Source organism: Nyctereutes procyonoides, unplaced genomic scaffold (genome assembly GCF_905146905.1).
Source record: "Nyctereutes procyonoides isolate TBG_1078 unplaced genomic scaffold, NYPRO_anot_genome, whole genome shotgun sequence".
Lineage (NCBI taxonomy): Eukaryota > Metazoa > Chordata > Mammalia > Carnivora > Canidae > Nyctereutes > Nyctereutes procyonoides.
Window position 1 is genome coordinate 3,240,793 of NW_026575133.1, and position 19,518 is coordinate 3,260,310.

The 19,518-nt window shown below is 48.9% G+C and overlaps 1 protein-coding gene across 1 annotated transcript in view; it reads left to right on the forward strand.

Annotated features, from left to right (window-relative positions):
• Positions 1-19,518, forward strand: part of UBTD1 (ubiquitin domain containing 1) — a 56,160-nt gene that overhangs the window by 15,017 nt on the left and 21,625 nt on the right. The window lies entirely within an intron of this gene.

Genomic DNA, 19,518 nt, shown 5'->3' on the forward strand with positions numbered 1-19,518 from the left:
CAGGCTGGATTGAAGCCTCCGATGTAGCAGAGTTCCCTATCCCAGACTTGGGACTCAGTTTCAGTACCCTCTGCACAGGAGTCTCCCATTTGCTCCCGGGGGTCAAGGGAAAGAATTTCCCCTGAGTTGTCCATAAGGCTTGCTCCCTGCCACCTCCCCGCCCCCAGGCCACAGACTTCTCTTTTCTTCTTTACCATCCAGTTTCTTCAGCAGAGCTCTCTTCCCTGGAGTTGGGGATGCACAGTCAGTTTTGCCACACCACAAAGCCTTGCCGCTGCATGAGGTCATTTCAGGGGAGAAACTATATATAGCGGAGGACTAGCATCAGGACAGCTCCATATCGTTTGGGTTGCTTAGCATTGCCCTTCCACCGATGTAGCCAGGGTGACCTTAGACTCCACACTGGCTAGTGGGCACCACGTTGTGTCTTCATTGCCCCCTCTGTGTTCCATGACCAGTGCTCACCCACACAGGACTGACTTCTGGCCCTGCCCAAGCCTGAGAGCCTTTAAAGAGGCAGCCTTGATAGAGGGACATTGGGAAAAGTCCAAGGGCCAGAGTTCCCTTCTACCTCTGCCACTTGGAGCTTAGGCTGGTATATATAACAAACAGGCACTGCACTGGTTGATGCCAGGGAGACTGGGACCCCGAAAGGTTCTACTGAAGTCATGGGGTCCTGTAGAACACACAGTTTGAAAACCACTGGGTAGGACGACCCTCTGGGGTTTCTTTGAGCCTTCAGATTTGTGGGTTTGGCCTTGTGGTGGCCTCTGGCCATAAGATGACCCATCAGTAGGGGTGCAAACTTTGTGACCTCTTGGAGATTTTGATAGTTATCATGGGTAGACTGGGGGCATGGTATAGGGACAGAAATCTTGGTGGGGAGATAGATGGGGATACCACAGAGATCATGGATCCAGTCTGACTTGCTGGTCTGCACTGCCATATAGGCTGTTTTCTCTGGTCTGCTCCAATTTGCTTTTCCTTTCAGTGCTGGTTTGTCCCAAAGAGATTAAAATGAGGTTATAATGCACTTCAGGAAAGGAAAGTGCATTTAATTTAAGTTGCCTGGGGCTGAGTTTCACATTTTATGTGTGGAGTATTTGTAGAGCACGGAGGTGCCTTTGGCGGAAATCAGAAAGCCAGGATCTGGGGCCAGTTTTCCTTCATTCAGCAAGTTTGTTTGTCAAGCACCTACTTTGTATTCCTGGAGAAGCATGAGGGAGATCCCAGCTGTGTTAGGACCCCTTGATTGTGAGTAACAGAAACCAACTGATTCTAGCTTAAACAAAAAAAGTGATTTATTATAGGGTTGGGGGCGGGGAGGCTGCTTAGGACCCTTACAGCAGTATTGCTGCCTGGCTGAAGCAGGAATTGGGAAAACCTCTTTAGAATCTGTTTACCTCAACTGTGTGTCCCTTTGGTCTTCCTCTCTCTCCACAGCCCAGACAGTCCCAAGTGTTCCCGCAACAGTCCCAGCCATACTCAGAGGAACTCAACTATCCCAGCCCCAAGTTCAGGTTCCTAGGGGAGCCCATCCAGTTGGCCCAGTTTGATCCACTCAGCTCCAAACATGGGATGGGGGGTCCAATGTGACAAAACCTGTCTGGGTGGAGGCCTTCCTGACTCCTGTAGACTGGGGGCAGCTCTAGAAGAGGGAAATCCATAGCTCTGAAGCTGTCTGTTCTTCTAGGCCTTAGTAAGGAGCTCTGGTCCCAGGGAGAGAAACAGGCATATGACCTACTAGCCATCCAGAAGACAAGTAAAGAGGTGACCCTTGCAGAGTCTGCTTGTTACTGAGTATACACCTCCTCCAGTTGGGGCTGTCAGGAGGGGACAGGGCTCCTCAGGCTGGTATGGATAGGGCTCCACGCAGAGCAGAGGCCACTCCAGGTTAGCTCAGGGAGAAAGGGTTTGCTGGCAGGGTCACCTCGAGGCATCTGGCCTCCTGGGAGCTGGGGCTGGAGAGCAGTCAGGAATGGAGGCGGCTCTATCTTTTGGGGGCTGGTGGCCTCTCTGCTTTCATCTGAGCATCTGCTCTTGGCTTCCCTCTCTGTAGACCCAGCCTTCTCCTCTTACTCATCCGCTTGTTCCATGACTGAGCACACCAATGCTGAGTTCTGACAGCCTGTGGATTGGCTTCTCTGGGTCACGGGACCACCCAGGTACAGGCTGCAGGTGCCGGGCCTGATCACACAGGATTTGAGGCTGCCCCTTTCCGGGCTTTGGGTGGGACAGGCATTAAGAAACACTCTCCTGCTGGACGCTTATGAACACTGGAGAGTGGAGCCTCAAAGATGGAAGCGAGGAGGGGCTTGGTTAGGCAGACCAGCCTAAGCTAAAGCAGAGATGCAGGGCAGGGCTGGGGGGCAGTTGTGTTCTGTGGAGAGGGGGCAGTAAGAGGTAAGGCTTGAAAATCCCCTTCAAAGCCGAGCTGTGAGGCAGGGGTGTGGAGGTGATGGGGAGCCACCAAGAATGTGCGACCAGAGGGATGCCAGGAACTCTACCGTGGATTCAAGGATGAGGAGGTTGGCAAGGGAAGGGATGGATCAGGAGAGAAGACGAAAGCCAACTAGGAGGCTGGCAGTGCTCAGGCAGGAGAAGGGACATGTCGGTAGTGGGAGTGCCAGGGACATGAAGGCCCCTTTGAAGAAAGAGTTTACAGGTGACAGGTTGGCAGAGGGAGGGCCCAAGATGTGGCAGGCAGGGGGTGGGACCACCCGGGAGGGCTTGGCAACACTGGGGATTTGGGGACGGGCAGCTCTTTGAAGGAGACTGTTAGCTTTATGCAACAGCACTGCTAGACTAGAGCACTCATTGTTTAGGTTGGGAGAGGATATTTAAAGCAGAAAGGGAAGTCCCAGGGTAAAGGAGGAGACTTTCTGGAGAATGGATCCCAGACCTATCAGCTCTGCTTATCAGGAACTCTGACCCTGCCCACATTGCCTCAGCTTCTTCATCTTCAAAATGGGAACAGTATCTGCCCAGTCCCCTCCTAGTGTTGTAGGGAAAGTCAAAGGTTATGTACATGACAACACTTTGTGCTCAGGAAAGGTTCACGTAGATGCAGGCAGCCTTGTTACTATTGCTGCTTGTGTGACAGCCTGCACAGTGACCCCGCTGGGGGGTCAGGGAGCCTTCCTTCCTGGACCTGGGACGACGTGACCTGATGCGAGCTCCCCACAGCCAGCCCAGACTCCCTGACTCCAGATCACCTGGGGTAGTGTCAAGAACAGCTCTTTTCTGGAACTTGAGTCTGGGGGTACCTGAATGATTAATCAGGGCTAGGATGAGTTCACACCCCCTGACTGACTTCCAGCGTTCCCCTGATGGGTGCTGTATGTGTGTAGAGCTCAGGGGTGGAGGGGAGCAGGCCTGAGACTGAACCCTCGGAGAGAGAGACAGAGGGAGAAGAGGCAGTTGGGGAAGGGGGCAGCTATGGGCAGGCCTAACCTATGCACATCTCGAAGCGGAACTGCAAGGGCATTTCTCCCCTGGGTGGGCCTTCTGGGCCTTTCCCTATAGGGAAATCCACAGAGCACTTGTTTCAGAGTTCCCAGGAAAAGGGGAAATGAAACCTGCATCCTGTTTTGCCACCAGCCTAGGGAAGAGAACCCAGATGGTAGAGGTAGATGGTGGCAGTAGCCTAATACTGGTTGAAATCCTGGGATCTGCAGATTTGGGACTTGAATAGGAGACTCGAGGTCAACTGGGGAGAGAGCCTGTGGCCTTCCTTCCTGTTCTGTCCCAACCTTTCTTCATCCAGGAGTGTTCAGCAACCTGGTTCTTTTTTCCCAGCTGCCTTTCCCTCAGGATTGGCTCCGCTTCCCCCACCTGCCCACATCATCATCTTCCTGGCTTCCTTCTGGCTCACCTGCAGCTTTCTCTTTCCGGGAAAGGAGCTTCCTGTGCCCACCCGTCTTTGGTTTGGGTCTCCCCCATACTTTCTCTTCCTACCCCTCCAGCCGCTTTGGCTATTTCCCGTCATTGCCCTCCTGCAGAACCCCTGCTGGAGTCGCCTGCTCCCTCCACCCCAAGTCAGACTCTGTATCCTGCTGCTAGCTCCATCCCAACCCAGGGCCCCTTGGAGTATTATTTTTCCTAAAAGGCAGCAGCTGTGCATTTTTGCTGGCCTACCCAGCTGTTCTTGTCCTTGACCACAGAGGTCATGTCATTTGTGACAATAAATAGGAAATGAGAACAAGAGGATTGCCAGGTGACTCTGGGCTGCCCTTCCAGCTGCCCGCATTCCTGCTAGGAAACAATAATAGTAATACAAATAATAAAGCTAATATTTATAAATACGTTCTGCATTCACTTATCATTTTCCAGATGCTGTGCCAAATATTTTACACATATTATCTCATTTAATCTTCATACTAACTCAGTGAGGTAAGTCAAATCGTCATCCTCTCACGGTTAAGGGAAATCTGACATTACCAGTGAGTAAGTGGCAGAACAAGCCCAGGATTTGTGTGGGTCTGATGCCTGTTCCCATCTCTTAATTGTGGTGATGCATCTGCCTCCAACGGGGGGAAGAGAGTTGCCCCAGGGCCAGGGGACCTCCATAGCCCACTTATGTTCTTTCCTCCAACGGCCTATAGCACCTAGTAAATAATACACCTGAGGAACACTTGTATGTCTTCTTCAGAGCTGTGCTTGGTTTGTCTTTTCTCCATACCCCTGACAATGAACAGACCTTCAAATGGGAGGGGTCATAGTATTTCTCTGTGCTGTGGACTCTTCCTTAGCAATGTCCCATTTTACAGCTGGGAAGATGTCCTCCTAGTCCTAATTGAACATTGTCCTAACAAAGGAGCTTCAAAACTAGAAGTAAATAAAACCTAATCTTTCAACTTTCCATCTGATGCTCTTCCCACTTAGATCCTATTGCCATTCTATTCTGAGAGTGCTAGAAATATGCCCCGAGGTTCCTCTTCTACACATTCTTTATTGACTTAGAACGTTTCTACTCTTTGTGGTAGGCAGGCCCTTTTGTGTTCTGTTTTTGTCTGTGAGTGGCGATTGTCGATGGGAGAGAGTAAAAGAATCAAAATCTCTGAGGCTTAAGATATATATGAAATTTGAAAAAGCATATTCAGTATCATAATCACATTTTAGGTTTAGCAAAAATAGATTGTTTTGAATACATAAGCTATTGGGACACCCAGGTGGCTCAGTGGTTGAGCATCTGCCTTTGGCTCAGATTGTGATCCTGGGGTCCTGGCATCAAGTCCCGCATTGGACTCCCCACAGGGAGACTGCTTCTCCCTCTGCCTTTGTTTCTGCCTCTCTGTCTCTCATAAATAAATAAATAAATAAATAAATAAAATACTTAAAAAATAAAAAATAAAACATAAGTTATTGAAAGTGGAGTTTACAAAACTCTTGCCTGATATAGTAATTTTCAAGTGGGGGATGGCACAGATTTGGGTACAGGTGTGCATATGACGTCTATGTATTTATCGAAAGAGAGAATGTGCTTAAAAAGGCTGAGAAACATGGTCTTCCAGTAGGAGACTGTAGTATCCTATCTTTCTGTGTCCTTTGGTTCTATCGATATTTATTGGAGGGCTCTCAAATATGGTGCACACTATATGGGGGCATCCTGCCTATCTTGTCTCAGTTGGACCAAACTCTCTTAGGGCTCTGAATGGCCTACCTAATGGCCTTGCCATTCACTTCCTGCAGTATGCCAGATGAAGGTGATATGTAGTGTAGAGGCCTAGTCCTGAAGAGTTCAAGGCAAGTCTGAAGAACATACTGCCATAAAGCTTAGATGTGCATTGAGTTTCTATGTACCAGGCCCTATGGTTGGCCCAGGGTATTCAGCTACACAAAAGACATGTGGCCCTGTGCACATGGAGCCTACAGAGTAGTGGGGAAATAGATTATGCTCAAATAATAAAAGTGTAATATGAAGAAAAGGGCTGGATGAGAATTATGAGGTAGGAGTAATGAATTATTGTGGGATGTAGGATCAAAAAGACTACCCTGTAAAAGATACCTAAGCTGCCCCTGGAGGCTGAGGAAGACTGAGGTAGCCACCCTTAGCCAGAGCTCTTGCTGGCCCATGTGGCACCTTTAGGTGAATCAGAAAAAAGATGCCTGCTCTGGTGAGAGAACATAAGCTAGGTTTCAACCTCCCCTGGCCTCCAGCCCTGGTTGCACATGTACTCAGCACAGCCCAAGATGGGGGTCTTACCCAAGCTGAGTGAAGGGAACTGCGTGTGTGAAGGCCCATGGACGGAAGAGAGCTTGAGGCCTTCCAAGAAAGGGAAGAAGCCACTGAAACCAGCTAGTGGCCACCTCAGCTTCTCCCCTCCCTGGTAAAGAGAAAGGAGAGGGAACCCATGTCTGGAGTACTGTCTGGAGCTGTGAGTCTGACTAGCAAGCACTCATAGTCTGGCTTCTTTGGGACTGTAGCTGGTAGGAGTCTGCTCTGCCCTTTCCATTGTACATGTCCCTTTGCAGTGGCCCAGGAAGAGAGAAGGACCATTAGGAGGGAGTTCTGGGGAAGTTGGGCCAGAGATGAAGGCCCAGGTCCCACCAGCTTCCATCCAGCCTCCCTAAGACAAGCACCTGCTTTGTGATGAATTTTGTGCTAATAATCTTGTAAATTTGGGACATCGTGGACTTCTCACCGTTTTCTTTGTTTTCTCATCTGCAACACACAACTTTTCATTCCACAGGCAGAGATACTGGGCTCATGTGCAAATGATGGCTGGTAAAGGGAGACTCTGCCAGTGGTTGAGGGGAGGTCTACTCACCTTGGGGAGAGTAGTGGGGCATGCTTGCAGAAGTGGCACTCAAGTTCAGTCCTAGATGCCACGAACCATTAAAATGTGGAGTAAACCAACCTCTAAGCCTTCTAAGGGACGCATCATATCTTGTTGAGTGGCGAATCTGCACTGCTTAGCACGATGCCTTTTTCATCATGGGTGTTCAGCCTGATTTGGAGGCAGAATAGTCCCCACCAGGATTTCTTCAGGAAGGCTGTCTGAATTCTAACCCAGGTTTTCTGTCCTATTGCCCAGGGCCTGCCATTGTACCACAGCTGCCTAGTGACAGAGCAACCAAGGGATGTTTAGGGAACTTGAAATCACATGTTGAGGAACTGGGACTACTTAGCAAGAAAACACAAGGCATGGGACGATCAGGAAGGTGGTCTTTAAATCCCCCAAAAACTGTTGTCATGATATTAGCATTTACTGAGCCTTTCTTATGTGCCAGGTATACGCTGGGGGCTTCGCATACGTGATCTCATTTAGTCTGCACAGTATTCCAAAGGGGAGAATATTTTCATCTCTACTTAATAAAGGAAGGGACTGGGCAGCTCGGGTGGCTTAGCGGTTTAGCGCTGCCTTTGGCCCAAGGCATGACCCTGGAGATTCAATTGAGTCCCGCATTGGGCTCCCTGCATGGAGCCTGCTTCTCCCTCTGCCTGTGTCTGTGCCTCTCTGTCTCTCTCTGTTTCTGTCTCTGTGTGTCTCTCATGAATAAGTAAATAAAATCTTAAAAAATAGGGATCCCTGGGTGGCGCAGCGGTTTGGCACCTGCCTTTGGCCCAGGGCAGGATCCTGGAGACCCGGGATCGAATCCCACGTCAGGCTCCTGGTGCATGGAGCCTGCTTCTCCCTCTGCCTGTGTCTCTGCCTCTCTCTCTCTCTCTCTCTCTCTCTCTCTCTCTCTCTCTCTCTCACTGTGTGCCTATCATAAATAAATTAAAAAAAAAATTAAAAAAAAAATAATAATAAAGGAAGGGACTGGGGTTTAGATCAATTGGTCTACCCAAGATCACCAACCTGGGATTTGGAATGGGTCTCTCTGGCTCCCAAACTCATAACTGCTGAGAGATTTTAACTACCACACAGTGTTGCCTGGAGGTTTTGTCATGTAATTCAGAAGATAGAGCTGGCACTCTTGTTAGAAGTACCAGGAAGGGGGATCCCTGGGTGGCGCAGCGGTTTGGCGCCTGCCTTTGGCCCAGGGCGCGATCCTGGAGACCCGGGATCGAATCCCACGTCAGGCTCCCGGTGCATGGAGCCTGCTTCTGTCTCTGCCTGTGTCTCTGCCTCTCTCTCTCTCTGCGTGTGACTATCATAAATAAATAAAATTAAAAAAAAAAAAAAAGAAGTACCAGGAAGTTTTTCTGTTCCTCATGAGGGTGATTTCTCTTCCTAAAGAAGAGTAATCTGAAGTGAGAAGAAGCTGACTCCAGAGAGCCCAACTTCTACTGCAAGACTTCCTGGCTCTATAGGATCTGGTTGTACAAAAGTCAAAGCTCCCCTGCCCTAGCCTGGTAAAGGCTTTTTCTGAATCGAGCTGTGAGGCCCACCCTCAGCAAAGCACAAGCAGCAGCGTCCACATTTCCTGGATCATCCTGGCCCAGATTTTTTGTGTCCTGTTCCCTTGTTCTCCCTGAAGCCCCAGGAACAGGGCTGGGTCCAGCTTTCCTCCATGAGGAGTTGGGCAGCAACATTGTCTGGCCCCCTTTGGAATGGACCACACAACCACCCAGCCGGGTCTCTAGATCCTGACCTGGAGGCTGGCACCTGGATGGGTTTCTGGAGAGGGCAGACTGGGGTTGGTGCACTTACTTTGGGCTTCTTGGGACTACAGAGGTTTACAAAATTGTACTGATTGTCCTTCGACTTTTGCTTTGCTTCACTGGCCACACGGCTGGCTCCAGGATACAGTGGGGTGCCGTGTGGTTCTAGAGCTCCGTCACATCAAGTAAGTTGATGTAGATGGGGAGTCCTTTTGTAAACTGTGGAAGGCTGTAAACAGAGCAGGCCTGACAACTGACTGGAATTGAGCCCTGTAAGACATTGATGGGATGGCCCCTTCAATGCCAGAGTGTATGGCAGGACCTTAGCACTGGAAGAGCCTAAAGGTGGTGTGGTCCAGCTGCCTACCCATTGTGGGGTTGCTCTGCTCAGCACCCTGTGGGTGGTCAGTCTGGTTTTCCTTGAGCAAGGCTAGCTTTTGATGGCTCTCTCAAGGAGACAGTCCTTCCTTGCGTTGGCCTGGCCCTCTATGGAGCATGTTCCTGTGCACTGCCTTGCTGCCCCTCACTGTGGCCTTGTGAGAGAGGTCTGCACTCACTGAGCTTGGGTGTGCCCAGCTAGGTCTCCGTTGTATCTCCCACGCGCTAGTTCTGCAGGAACAGGTCTGTTGCCCTTCCGTGCTTTTTCTGTTTCTGTTCCTGGGATTTGAGTCACTGGTGAGCATGGGTGACCATTCTTACAGTGTGGTGAAGGTCAAAGAAAGGGCGTGGGCCTTGCTCAGATCATCCCACATGTGTGGCCAAGCAGGAAACACAACCCCAGAGATGCTCAATCTTGTCCTTCACTGCCTAGGTGCATTCTGCCTCCTTTCCAACCTCAGGCATGTTTTACATCAAGATTCTGAAAGTGCTTTCCAAACAGCAAGGTCAAAGCTTTTGGCTTCCTTCCTCTTCAGAACATACCTGGCTGGTAGAGTGAGGGTGGGGATGGACACTCAGGAGCCATATGGTGCCAGGGACGGGACATAGCAGTTCGGCGGAGGGATCTGGAGGGGGGCCAGGTTGTGATGGCTCAGTGCCTCTGCTGCCAGGGGCAGGAGCCACCCTTGCGACTGCTTCCTAATTCTCCATTAGAGGACTTTCACCTCCCGGTCTCCTTCCTTTTTCTGCTTTTCCTGTTTTTCTTTTTGGAGGCACCCCTCCCCACCCCCAGCTGTTCTACCTTCCAGCTCTGCCCACCTGGAGAGTCCCAGATCAGAAGCTTTAGCGTCCCTGACACATCATCTTTCTTTATAACGTCTTCTCCTTCGGGGTACCTGCCACTTCAGAGCAACTCCTGTCTGCACCTGGGAGCTTGAACATCAGAGCCTCTACTAGATGCTCTGGATGCCTGCCTGCTAACCTGCCCAGAACATTTAATTGGCCCTTGCAGTCGGTGACATGTTACTGCACAGGGACATTTCACAACAGTGCCTTAATCCTGAAGAACAAGTGCAGTGGCAGGAATTTTATGTATTGTGGCAGGCCAACAAGGAGGACATCCAGGGGTAATAGGAAATTGGCATTTGTGGAGTGCCTTCCACATACTTACTGTAGTTTATCCTTGCAGTGGCTCTGTGAGGTAGCATCATCTGTTTTACAGATTTGAGACCTAAAGCTTGCTGAGAGTCACAGGCTGGGTTAAAGGGTGGGGTCAGCATGCGAATCTTCTTCTGCTTGGCTCTCAATCCCTAGCTTCTCCCCCTGGTCTGTGCCAGCCCTCTGCAGGTCCTCTGTGGTCTTCACCGTTTCCTCACTGTAGAAAGTGGGATAGAGCTGTCAGGAGCTTGAGGAGTCCAGCGTAGCTGGGATGGCTGGGCAGATGATTCAGGGATGTGGGGGCTGGGGGGAGGCAGTGGCTCTCTTCTCCCCTTGTACCTTCTCGTTGGGTGTGACTTGGTGGGTATCCATAAGTGGAATGAAGGAGAGATGGTGCTGGGTGTAGCAGCCCCAGAATTATGGCAGGACTGTTGATCTCTGGGGGCCCTCAAGGCTGACAAAGACACAACTTCCCTGGTTCCTTGGCTCCTTCATGGGAGATGGTATTGGTGAGATGATGCCCCCACCTCTGTGGCCAGCTCCTTCTCCATCTCTCTCATTCACTCCCCTCTTCTGCCCAGTGACAGCCAGCAGGATGAGTGTGAAGAAACCCGCAGAGGGGCTAAAACAAATGTTTGTGTGTGTTTGGTTTTGCATCCCTTAAGCCCTTCTACCCATAGGAGTCAGGCTTTTAAACGCTGAGGAGCAGCTTTGTGTTTCTGGTCCCTCTCGTGGGCTCTGCTGCTGCCTTTTCTTGCTCTCCTCATGGTGCTCTTCTACCCATTTGTGTGTTCTTACATGTTCCTTATAGAACTTTTGCCCTAATTTGTATAGTGGCTCCTCTCCTGACCCTGCTGAATCTTAGTGGATTGGCCAGGAGTCAGGACTCCCCATTCCCTGGTAGGCACTGACAAAGGTATTTGAGGACGATGCAGAGTTGTCCCATTGCTGTGCAGGAATGCATTTATTAACGTAAGCCTGGATATTGCTTTGAAAAGGGGCCTAAGTATGTAGTGGCTTAAAGAATAAGAAACTGATTTTTCTAGTTCGTAATGGCCCTCACATCCCTGACCTATACAGACCAGGCGAGGGGCAGCTCTGCAGCTTGTGGTCATTCTGGTATCCAGTGTCTTTGGGTTATCACCTCATCACAGGGCATGTTCCATGTGGTTGAAGCTTAATTGCCAGCACACTTGGGTTCCAACCAGTGGAAGAGCATAGAGAAGGTGGAGGAAGTATGCCCACTGACCTTGGGCGCAGGTCCTCTACGGCTCATGTCCCTACAGCTCACATTTTCTAGGCAAGAATGTAATCACTTGGCCACCCTGACTTCACTTGCTGGGAAACATAGTCCAGTTGGCTGCTGCTTGCCAAGGTGGAGGGGAGAATGGATTTGTATAGACAACTAAAAATCTCACCAGAGAGGTGGAGAGTAGTTTCATTTGCATGTGCTAAGAGAAGAATGTTTCTCTGCCAGTAATGTGCCCTTTCTCTTTGATAACTGCACACATGCTTCCCTCTTTGGCTAACATCTGTACACCAGGCTCTAGGCTATAGAAACTGAGGGTACCAGAAGCTGAGTAAGGCAGTTCCTGCCTTTGAGCAGTGTGGTCTGGATGGGGCAAGCGTGGAGACCAGACAGTCTCTAAGTGCCAGCATAGAGATTCCTCTTCTTGCGTGTGAGGCACAGCAGATAGAGAGCTAAAAGGCAATGCATGGCCTCGAGATGCTCACAGTCATGCAGACTAGGAGATGGAAGCGGATGCTGGAGGCAGGTTTGGCTTGTGGCATTAGGAGGGCTTCAGAGAAGAGGCAGTGTTTGAGCTGGGCACAGAAGGGTTTCCCCTTCAACAGGAAGGGAATCTTAAGGAGAGAAGACCAAGAGCAAAGGCATGGAGACTTGAAAGTCCATACAAAGTTGATGACTCTGAGGTGGTCAGAGTATAGTGGGAGAGGTCTTCATGGTTCACTCCTTATTCTTTCCTGGCCTCTGCACCTGTCCCTGTCCCCTGTCCCCTGTCTTCCCTGGCCACCCTTTCTGCAATTGTGTGCTCCTTGTCACTTTATTTTCCTGCTTAATTTAGTACATCACAAATAAATACCTAATACAGGGGCGCCAGGGTGGCTCAGTTGGTTGAGCAGTGGCTGTTGGTTTTGGCTCTTGTCATGGTCTTCAGGGTCCTGGGATCAAGCCCCATGTCAGGCTCTGTGCTCAGCAGGGAGTCTGCTTTAGGATTCTCTCTCCCTCTGCCCCTCCCCCCACTTGCATGTGGTTGTGCGCTCGCGCTCTCTCTCTCTCTTTCTCTCTCTCTCTAATAATAAATACTTACACCTGGTATATCTTTATCAACCTGTGTGCATCGTCTGCCTCTCCCACTGGAGTGTAAGCTCTATGAGAATAAGGATTTTTGTACAGTACCTGGTAAATAGCAGGTACCCAAATATTTGTCGAATGAATAAATAAATACATAGAAATGTGTATTGCAGATCCTACTCTTGGAAAGCCTTGATTTCCACACTAAGGAGTTTGGCTTTTATTTTTCAGGCAGCAGGGAGTTATGGAAAGTTCTTGAGCAGGGGAATGACATGAGCTCTGCTGAGAAAATTATTGGCAACAGCAAGAAGCTAAGTTGGAACAGGGAGAAAGTGCCCCTTTCCTGGCCCTAGCCCAGCTCCAGAGCAACATACCCTTTAGCCCAATGCCCTCTTTGTAAAGCCTGTTCCTGGACATAGTCATTTTGTTTGGGCCAAGCAGAAGATTTAGTCCACAGCAATGAAGTGGATATGAGCTGACTTCTGCCTTTCTTTCTGGGGGTCCGAGAGGGTCTAACAAGCACTGTTGTACACTGCTGGAGGAAATGAAACTTGATATGGTCTTTCTGGAAAGCAATTTGGCAAATGGCACCAAGAACCTTAAAAATATCCCTACCTTTGACCTAGAAATTCTACCACGAGAACTTTATCATAGGGAAATAAGGTGAAGTATGTGCAAAGCTGTACGTATGCAGACTGTCATCCCAGTGTAAAAGAAATAAAAATAATCTAAGTGTGTAACTCAGGTACGTCTCAAACTCAGGTATGTCTCAAATCCATCTGTCATCTCCATCCCTGCTAAAACTCTTCCTGCTATATAAAAGACACTCAACAAAGTCCAAGTGCAGGTCCTTGTTTGCTCTCCTGTGCTAATGTAGCACCCTCCCAAGTAGCCCTGCCTCCAGTCTAGGTCTCCGAGACCCACCCTATGTGCACATTCCAGAGTAAGCTGTCAAAATTTCTGCTTCACCTTTTTAAACTGTTTCACTGGCCTAATGGCCCTCTGTGACCTGCCCGCTTCCCACCATGCATGCTGCATTCCGACAGCACTGTCTGTGGTTCCCAGACCCTGCTCACCTCTGAGGCCTTGCTCATGCTGTTTCCTCTGTGCTTGTGCCTTAGATTCAGAGCAGACTCCAGGATGCATCACAGGCTGGGGGACACCCTATCTCCTGCATCCCCACGATTCTGTCTGTAGTGCAACACTTGTGTTTGTGCATTGGTTTCTGTTATCTCCTTACGTGGCTCTGATCTTGAGAGCCTATCTCAATGACTTTGTGTCCCTGTTCCCCATGTTGGGGTCTGGTGCATAGAAGAAGTTCAACTCATGTTTCTTGAATGAATGAATGAATGAATGAATGAATGAATGATGCAAGCTTTCTGTTATGAAGAAACATATTCTGTACAGTGCCCAGCAAATAGTGAGTGCTCCATGAATATTTTTTTTAATTTTTTTATTTATTTATGATAGTCACAGAGAGAGAGAGAGAGGCAGAGACACAGGCAGAGGGAGAAGCAGGCTCCATGCACCGGGAGCCCGACGTGGGATTCAATCCGGGGTCTCCAGGATCGCGCCCTGGGCCAAAGGCAGGCGCCAAACCGCTGCGTCACCCAGGGATCCCCAATCCATGAATATTTATTGAATGATTCTGCAGGAAACAAAAATGATGGGATTTTTTTGAAGTGTCATATTTATCCTAGATTTCCTTTATTTCCTGAGTTGATCTCTAGGGATGGAACCTGGACATCTGTATTTCCATGGGACTCCACAGGTAAATCTGATGAGGAACAAACTACTAGAGTGGCAGCTGGCATCAGATTAAAATAAAAATAGGATCGAGGACATACTAATGGTGGCAGTGTGAATCGTATACCCCCCTGTAGTCCCAGTGATGTGTGTATGCATTGAGAAAAACAGAATGAAAATCCCTTGACATGTTGTTGCTGTTTTTGTTTGGTGATAGGATTTGGGAGACTTAAATCTTTTCCTTTTTATGTTTCTATTATGTGCTTTTTTCCCCATTGAGCATATGTCACCTTTTAAACCACATCAACAATGAAAAGAAGGGCAGCTGGACAGGGGAGCCCTGACCGTGTGGTGCTGTGCATCCTTGGGCCAGGCCCTGGGTTGCAGCCTTCAGCTTTGCTCCTGGGGCTGGTCTGGCATCAGGTCCAGAACCTGACCCTTTGGCACTTTTCTGCATACCAGCATTCTGGTATTCCAAGAAACCATCCAGTGGCCGGGGACCACCTACTGTGGACTATTCCCAGGCCTGAGGCAGACTGCCTTGTGGTTCCCTGGTCCCCCAGGTGAGGAGTGTGATGGGATTTGGGTAAGGATTTGCCACCACACCATAGTATCCAGATGGGTCCAGAACAGAAGAGCTGAGCTGTGGTGGGGATGAGGCTAGAAGGGGCATTGTGATACCGGTGGCTGGTTAGTCGGCCACAAGACAGGCAACAAGTGGGGCAACGGCAGCCAAGAGGGACGCTGAGGGAAGCAGTCACTCTGAGGGAGCACAGCACCCCAAACCAAGTTGCTCCTAATTTGTGCAGTTGGAACTGTCCACAGGAGGATATGTGTGTGCTTGTTTGTTTAATGCCATCTTTTTCCCAGAAGCCTTCATGAGTCCATTTGCCTTTCTGTTCCCCACCAAGGTGAGCTCTTTCTCCTTTAAAGCCCATTAGTCCTTGTTCTTGCTTCTTGCGGCCTTCATCACTTTCTTTTTTTTTTTTTTTTTTATAAATTTTTATTTATTTATGATAGTCACACAGAGAGAGAGAGAGAGGCAGAGACACAGGCAGAGGGAGAAGCAGGCTCCATGCACCGGGAGCCCGACGCGGGACTCGATCCCGGGTCTCCAGGATCGCGCCCTGGGTCAAAGGCAGGCGCCAAACCGCTGCGCCACCTAGGGATCCCCCTTCATCACTTTCTGAGATGGTGTTCTTCTTTCTGGGAATGTCCTGGGCCGTCATAAGGACAGGACAGAGTCCCGTGCATCTTTGCAGTCTACACGGGCCATGGTCAGGTCCAGGGAGGGCAGTGGACTGTTTTGTACCCTCAGCTTTCCCAGCTGGAAAGGTCAAGGCCAGTGCTAGAGCAGGGAGGTTCTGCTCCTGGCCTTGTGGCTGGCTCTTGGCTGGAGCTGCCCTGGGTCACCACGGCGACGAGATGCTCACTCGCAAGCAAACAGCATCCCAGCATCCCCTGGCAGGGCTACCAGCCTCAGCAATTCTTGACCTCCAGCTGAGTTGAAACTGAGAGGATGCTGTTGCCAGCAGTGGGAGCTGAGCCCACGGGGCTCCCTCCCAGTCCCTTGGTGGCTATGCTGAAAACAGATACCTCCTGCTGCCCCGGGTTGGCCGCCCTCCCCACCCACTGGAGCCAGAGCCTGTTTGTGTGGATCCATAGCAGGGAGGAGGTTTGGGGCGAAACAGGTGGTCTCCTCATAACACATTCTCCAGCTGTCTCCTGTCTGCAAGGGAGCCTTCTCGGGGCCTTGCTTTCTCCTGGGTTTTGGCACCTTGGAAGCTTGCCTTTCTCTCAAGCCCTGGGAGTAGGGGCAGAGGATGAGGAGGCTGCTTCTGCCTGGCCTCCTTGGTGGAGCACACTTGAGAGAATGAGGCCTGACTTGTCTTCCCTGCCCCCTGCCTGTCTCCCCCACTCCCTCCCCCAAGCCTGACTCAGCTCTTGCTTGACACATATCTTAAGCCCTAGTCAGACTGGTCTCAGGGAGGGCAGGTGATGTGGGCCATGGCTCAGCTGTCCCAGATGGGGCCTCCTGCAGCCTTCTACTCTGGGAAACCCTGCAGGAAGGGCCAGCTGCAACCTTTCCTGGCCACTCAGCTGCCTGCTTTCCTCTGAGACAAAGGCCTGAGTATGGCTCCGCCAGGAAGTTTATTCTCTGCCTGGCACATTCCTTCCATGGCCTCCCCTTCCTTCTCACCCATACCTCTTCCCAGGAGACCTGAGCTCTCGGCACCCCACGTGTGAACCATTCCCTGGTCAGTCTCAGCCTTTATTGAGCACCTATTATGTGCTAGGCACTGGCTTTAGCCCTGTGGCTCCTGAGATGGTAAGGCCCAGCCCTGCCCTTAGAGCTTATTTGTGGTACAGCTCACTCAGAGTGGCTTACATTGGAGCTTTATTGGATCCAGGACAGCTAGAAAGAGTCTTTCTTTAGAAGTGCCTTGTGGGTAGTAGGTAGCCACAGTCCTGGCTGGGTCTTGTCATGACAAGGATCTTTTATTGCCTTTCCCTGTAAGGCTCATAAAGTTTTCCACCAAACCACATTGAAGCAAATCTTAAGGAACACACACACACAATTTTTTAAAAATTAAGTTAGTACACACACAAATATATGGTTTTGCCATAGACCTCGTTTTTGTGAGCATTTTCACGGCAAACATTTTTGTCATGTAACTAATTGACTATAAGGCAGTTTTACCATAAAAAAGAAAATAACTGGTTGACAGTTTGGTCTCCTTTCTTTGTTGAATCAGCTGCTTTCATCAGAGTTAATCTATTGAAGCTATCTGTTTGGTTTCATTTCTCCATTGATAAAACTCTTGTTCTTATGTTAACCTCAGGTAGCCCTCATGATGGTCCATGTAGACCCCAGCTAGACCTCCTAGTGGTCTATGCAAGTAGACAAGTAGATAAGGTGGTCTTAAAATAGTGGATGATGACAACCCCATATACAGACCTGCTAGAAAGTATGGTGATAAACCTTGCTGGAAGTGTGCACTAGAATGTAAAGCCAGACTGCACACCAGACAACCCAGAAAATGGTAGCATACCAGTTGCAGCGATCAAAGCTCACTTACAAACGCATTACAGTGTTGGCTTTACTTCCACATTTCCCACAGAACTTTGGAACGTCTATCAGCATGTGGGTCAACCTGCCAAGAACAAAAAATGATGTGGAAGGCTTTCACAACACAATATAGAGCTCTGTTACAAATATGCATCCTAGTATGGTTGACCCTGGAACAGCATGGAGGTTAGGAGTGCTAACCCCTTGCACAGTCAGTAATCTACATATAACTTTTGACTCCCCCAAAACTTAACTATTAATAATAGCTGCTGTTCACCAGAAGCTTTACTGATGAAATAAATAGTTGATAAACACATATTTTGTATATTATATGAGTCATATACTGTGTTCTTACAATAAAAGAAGTTAGAGAAAAAATTGTGTTAGGAGAGTCATAAGGAAGAGCACACAGGGTGATGTGAGGAAGTGTTGAATCATATTGTATACCTGAAACTAATGTAACACAATATGTTAACTAACTGGAATCAAAATAAAAACTGACGGGTGGTTGGGTGGTTCAGATGGTTAAGCATCTGCCTTTGGCTCTGGTCATGGTCCCAGGGTCCTGGGATTGAGCCCCATGTTGGGCTCCCTGCACAGTCGGGAGTCGCTTCTCCGGAGCTCTCTCTCTACCCCCCCCCTTGTTCTCTCTCACTAACTCTCAAAAAAAATCTTTTAAAAAGATAAAATAAGAACTTAAATAAAAATAAAGCCATAAGAGAAAAATCTATTGACAATACTGTACTGTATATATTGAAAAAATCTGCATATAGGTGGATCTGTGCAATTCAAACCCATGTTGTTCAAGAGTCAGCTGTAGGGCAGCCCTGGTGGCACAGCGGTTTAGTGCCGCCTGCAGCCTGGGGTGTGATCCTGGAGACCCAGGATTGAGTCCCACATCGGGCTCCTTGCATGGAACCTGCTTCTCCCTCTGCCTGTGTCTCTGCCTCTCTCTCTCTGTGTGTGTCTCTCATGAATAAATGAACAAAATATTTTTTAAAAAAGAGTCAACTGTATTTGGACCTTGATACCCCTCTCCCTCTTTTTTTTTTTTTTTTGATACCTCTCTTAAGGAAGAAACTTTAGTTTAAGAAGAATACTATGACTTTGAAGACAAGTGTTTAGGTACAGTCCATAATATAAAATCAGTTATTTGCATAGTATTGCCATGAATCTACATATATTTTAAATGTATGAAAACAGTTTGTATTTCACAGTAAAGTCTTTGTAATTCTGTTACTCATTCATGTGCCATTATGTCCTTTTTTCCCCCATTATGTCCTTTTTAATTAATGTCCCTTTTAAAAATTTTTCATGACTTTAACTTTTACAACAAAATTGCCTGCTGGCAATTTTAATAATTTTTTCATGTTTCCTTATGTCCTTTTTAATGCTCCTCTTTTATTTTTCATTATTTTATCTTGTATGGCAGAATGGCCTTACAGCCAGTTAGTTATATGGTGAAAATGTTTGTGGCAAAAACACTGCAAAGATGTATGGCCAAGGTGCTCAGCGAGAATGCCAGGCACACAGATGCATACCCTCGAAAGTAAAACACCTGTCACCTCACCCCTCCAGTGGAAGGACTACTATGCATCCCCCCAGATTTTTCTTTGCAGATGCTATTGCTGTCTGTATAAATTTGGGCTGGTTTCCAGCTGCCAGTTTTCCTGGGAAGCACACAGCCTCTAGGGGCCACCATCTGACCCCTGGCAGTTTCTCTAGACCTAGACTTCTGCCGAGAACAGAAGTGGTGTTAAGTTCCGAGTCCTCCTTGACCGTTGGCCCCCCCGCCCCCCCGCCCCGCACCCACCAACTGGCACCAAGTCAACATCTAAAATGCTGTGTGGAGGGACGCCTGAGTGGCTTAGTGGTTGAACGTCTGCCTTGGACTCAGATCATGATCCCAGGGTCCTGGGATCAAGTTCCGCATCAGGCTCCCCATGGGAGCCTGCTTCTCCCTCTGCCTGTGTCTCTCTCTCTCTCTCTGTGTCTATCATGAATAAAATCTTCAAAAAAAATAAAAATTTTTAAAATTGCTGTGTGGAAAGCCTTAGCTAGGATTACAGCTGCTCCTCCACCACCACCACCACCAGGCTCTTCTTAGCTTAAGGAGGAGGAGGACTATGCAGTGTAGGAAGTCTCACCTGGATCTACAGATTGGAGAACTCTGGGTTTTCCTCCCTCTGGCGGTATCTCTTACCTGTGCTCTTGCCCCATCTCTTGGCAAAAGAGATGGAGAAAGTGAGTCACAGAGACATCATAACCTTCCAGGCTGAGCAAAACACCTTTTCTGGCATT